At 34.6% G+C, this 5,110-nt stretch overlaps 1 pseudogene; it reads left to right on the forward strand.

Moving 5' to 3' along the window:
* The first annotated feature begins 2,461 nt into the window (after positions 1-2,461).
* LOC124993907 (uncharacterized) lies at positions 2,462-2,544 on the forward strand (annotated as a pseudogene).
* The last annotated feature ends 2,566 nt before the right edge of the window (positions 2,545-5,110 follow it).

A 5,110-nucleotide genomic window follows, 5' to 3' on the forward strand; every position in this document is an offset into this window, starting at 1 on the left:
ATCACGACTGAGTGAGATCCTTTTCAAAACCAAGTAGTTCCAAATAGAAGGAGTCTCTCTTATTAAATCAGGATGCTAATTTTTCAATCTCATCTCCAATTATGCAAAGATTTTTGTTAAAATTCACTTGTATTTGCATGATGAGTGTGTTCATTTTCTTTGCAGGAATTTTATAAAGTCACTTGTCAATTTGGTGACGGCTAGTTTAATTAAAACTAAGTAACAGTCCACAAAGGCACTTCACTATCACTGTTTGGAAATACACTGAAGGTGAATGAATGCCTGACAGTGACTCCATGGCTAACTCCACGCTGTGGAGGTCTTCTCTTGCCCTAGGACACAGCGCACCTTGCACAGAATGGAACATATGGCCTCCACACGGGCTCTTGATTCAGGATGGTCTGAGGACAGGGAACAGTAGTCAAGTATAATGCATTTCTTATTTTTAGATAAAATGTAAGTATAACTTAAAATTTGAACATCATATTTTTATACTTAAAAGAATTACCTAGTTGACCCGGGTGGATGCACACAGTTCAAAGATCATGGGCTGCCATTGTTGATGATGTCAAACTCACAGAGGCGATGGGACAAAAAAAAATTATTAAGTTCTTCCTTTATAAAAGAGTGCAGTTTTTGCCAAATCATTAGCTTTCTTCATTTTAACAAGTTTGTGTAGGTTAAGAAAAAATTCAGTCACTTCTAATGCGTGTCCATTTACTCCGTCCAATAAAAGAATGCATAAATAGACCCTGGCATAAGGCATGCTCCTTGCCCTGTGGACTGTTAAGTTCTCAAATTCCACTGGCTCATGACTTGTAAAGAGAGAATTTTAATTGTCCAACTAATTACAATTGGTGGTGTTTCTTAAAAATGAATAATTCTCAAATCTGTCATTTATGCATGTCTTATTAAGAAAGAAATATTAATTTTTTTAAAAAAAATCAACATATTCTCTGGTAAGTAGTGTACACCACTGCTGTAACCATCACTTATATGATTATGAATCTACAAATGCCAAAGTGAGATAAAATGATTACTTTCCCCTGGTCTTTTACTTAAACATCAAACATTTCACTCCCAACATAGTCATCTACACATTGTCTTTACAGAAAAGGGGGAGAAAGCAACAAGGCCTACAGACTAAATATTTAATTCCTCTAAGTTATCTTCAATTGCTGTGGTGCTCACTCATGACAATTTCTAATTAATTTTGAATGCCATTTAATAGCCACTGTCCCAACAATTGCAGATGACTTAGGAGACGCAGTGCTTTTATTGTACAGAGTAGTCCCTGTAAACTCTCAAATTAAATTTACACTACAGTCAAAACTCATTTGATATTTGCATTTTCTACTTTGTAGAGGAGATGGTCTCAAAGGCAGTAGAGGCTAAAGATGTGTTGGATGACTCTATAAGTACAGTCTCAAGACTCTTGTCATCTTCGCCGTCTAAATTACTTCAACAGGACTCCAGGGAATTGAAAGGGGAGAGATGACATGACAAACAATTATATTCTAACACTCTATTTATAACAATGCCCTTTCAGATTATTGTTCCCCTAGACTGACACATCACTGTAATCCCAGGGATGAATCAAGGGACATAGAGTTAGATCACGCACAGCTTGTAGGCAAAGAAAAAAAAATACGAATGAAGAGCTGACATTCAGGAAATATAGAGTGACTCAAGGATAAATTCAGCTGGGATGAGCTTAATTTATCAATGTCAATAACAACGGTGAACACATCGCAAGAATACATGCATATTAATTGAAAATAATTCAGATTAAATCACTGCTGTTTGACATTTTGAGATAGGCACTTTATCTTTTCAAGAAAAAGAGCACTATAAAATCTTTAATCTGAAAACACATCTTAATTGCATGTTATCACCTCCTAATTGCTTCTATATTATATTAAACATTTTGCTAATTACTAGCCTGATCATGGTGTAAATAGCTGGAGGCAAGAGCAAGAGCTCCCATCCAGCTGAAGACTGCGGGCACAGGAGGCCAGGAGGAGGTTCAGTGCTCGGTGTATGCATGAACCTGGAGCATCTTCAGGGGCCGTCAACCTTTAATTCAGGTCTCTGGTGAGACAAAGGCAGTGGTAAAGATAAAAGTTGTTTTAGGCAGCTGTCAAACTCTAACACCGTTCTTGGAAAAAGATGGTCCTCTTTCTGATATTACAGATGAGTTCTTTCAGACATGACATATGAGTTCCTGACTTTATGATAAAAATAGGCTCAGTGAAAGAAAACATTCCATCTGTATTTTAACCTTGATCTTTGAGATTTTGTCTGAATAAGGTTCCATCAAATAACAATTCCTAACATGGAATCTTTGGTCAATGTGTGTGTAAATTTCTTTTCAATCCATCCAAACATTTTATGTCTTCCCTCACTCAGAGAAATGAATAATTTAGAATGAGTAAAATGTTTTAATGAAAAGAAACCCTTAAAGACTATACTTTCAGGGATCATTTCTATAGTTTGTTACTAAAAGAAACCCCTTCCTTGAGCAAAATATGAACCAAAATAGGGACTAACTTTTCCTACCAAAAATGTGTGCAAGCAAAAAAGATTATAATAAGCCTTGGTGATGATAACATTTTTAAAATTACTAAAGCAACGAAAGGGTGTTTTTTTGACAAAGACGTTCTCTTTTAATTCTTTCTTCTCCTTGTCTTCCTCTTTTTCTTAAATAATAATGCCTAAGGTTTTGCAAGGATTTAGAAAATTAGATTCCACAATATTTTTCAGGAGAAAAATTTGACAAGACACAATAAAATGTTCAAAAGATTCCAAATTCTTTAATATATCTATTCTCAGATTTTTTTTTCTTGTGGAACACATAATGTAAGAATATTTTTTGGAAAGTTTTATGTAACTATATGTATCATAGCATCATTAATTAGATTATGAAAATGATATAACAAAATTATGCTCATTGTGGTAGTTCTCTGTGCTACTTATCAATATTCCAGTTTTCCTTTTTTCAGAAACATTGTGGATGCATCTCTCATATCCCTTGAAATTATTTACAGTCATGTGACTTTTAAGGCAACCATTGTGCATTGAATCGTATCCTCTAAAATTCTTATGTTAAAGTCCTAATCTTCAATGTGAGTATATTTGGTACGTGGACCTTTAAAGAGGTAATTAAAGTTAAATGAGATCTGTGAAAATGGATGTGCTAACAAGAAGATAAAGATGGGCTGGAGGTGTAGTTCAGTGGTGAAGGGATTGCCTAGCACAGATGAGGTCCTACGGAAACACTACCCACCTAAAAAATAATAATAATAGAAGAAGTGACACTCAAGATCTGGCTACCCACCCCGATCCCTTGCTCTGTGCTTACACAGAGGAAATGGTATGGAAGTGAGACTCAGAGCAACCAGACAGATGTCCACAAGTTCAGGAAGAGGCCTCCCCAGAAACCAATGCTAATGGTACTTTGAACTTGGACTTCTGGACTCCAGAACTGTAGAAAAATAAACTTCTGTCACTTATGACACTAGCAGTGTGGTATTTTATTATGGTAGACTAATTCAGAAATTCACAGTGGGTCATACTGCCTGAGGGAGAGAAAGAAATCCTTTGTGTTCATGTTAAGCCTCTGGAATTTGGGGATTTTTTGGTTAACATGGCACAACTGAGCCTAGCCTCATTAATCCAGAGCTGTTTTTGCTGATCTGTATTTGCTTATCTATTTCGAAGAATATTTGCTGTATTATAAACAAAATATAATGCATAATATAACAAAGAAACAATTTTATTATCAGTAAAGAATTATTAGGAACAAAACAGACTTTCTCTAATATGGTATAATAAATAAAACAAATGACCTCATTATCAGGAAAATTTTTTGAGCTAATTTAAGTCATCCCTTATTTTCTCCTCCGTAGTGTATTACTCCTCTCGTGTGTGTGTGTGTGTGTGTGTGTGTGTGTGTTATGCAAAATCGACTTTCCACACAAAATTTGCTATGACTACATGATTCTGTTTCCACTGTTATTAATATAATTGACTCTAAAGATTTTTGTTCCATTAATGGTTTTTAAAGATTCTTAAAGTCATTCTTTGAATTATTTTCTTTTTTAATTTGACGACACTCTCTGCATCTGGTCTATTGGCTTCCACACTCTTTTTAATTAACAAAAGATATTTTCAATAAAAAGAAGAAAATAATGAAAGAATATATAAAACACTAGAAAGAAATTGACCACTCCTATTTTTCTTTGAATGATATTGTATGATCATTTACAGGCATTTCATTATTTTAATATGTGTATGCATTTATATATAAATATGTAAGTATGTGTTTATAAATATGTTATAAATATATTATACATACTATATTGACTTTTATATATTTTTCTCATTGGACTCTTTTGTTTGCTTTTCTTAATTTTATGAAAGGGAAAAAATATACATAATCTAAAATTTCCAATTTTTAAAAAATGGATTTCCCTTCTTGCATTTGGCCACGTGCATTGACGTATCTCTCTGGTCCCACGGAGTGGTTTCCTATGATTTTTATCACAGGTTGCTGTGGTTTGGATATGAGGTGTCCACCAAAAGCTACTGTGTTAATACAGGAATGTTCAGGGGAGAAATGGTTAGATTACGAGAGCTGTAACCTCATCAGTGAATGGATCCTTTTCATGGATTAATGATTGGCATGTACTAACTGCGTGGTAAGTGGAGGCAAACAGGAGGAGTGCCCTTGGGGATTTTGTCTTGTCTTCCTGGTTCCCTCTCTTTCTCTGCTTCCTGGTACCGTGGACTAAGCAACTTTCCTCTGTCATGACCTTCTGCCATGATATTCTTGCCCAGACCAAAGGAGTCAGCTGACCATGGACTGATACTCTGAAACTGTGAACCAAAATATGCTTTTCTTCTTTTAAGTTAATCTTGTCAGGTATTTTGGTCATAGTGACACAAAGCTGACTAACACATGTGTAGATTTTATCATCTGTTTTAATGTTTTCTCTATTATAATTTTATAGCATCTTTCTGGGATAATTTTCACAGTTTCATCTTTCATAATTTTTCCTGTCTCTTCCTTTTCTCCCTTTCTTTAAAAATGGAAAAAAAAAATCACTAA

Source organism: Sciurus carolinensis, chromosome 9 (assembly GCF_902686445.1).
Source record: "Sciurus carolinensis chromosome 9, mSciCar1.2, whole genome shotgun sequence".
In the NCBI taxonomy this organism is placed as follows: domain Eukaryota; kingdom Metazoa; phylum Chordata; class Mammalia; order Rodentia; family Sciuridae; genus Sciurus; species Sciurus carolinensis.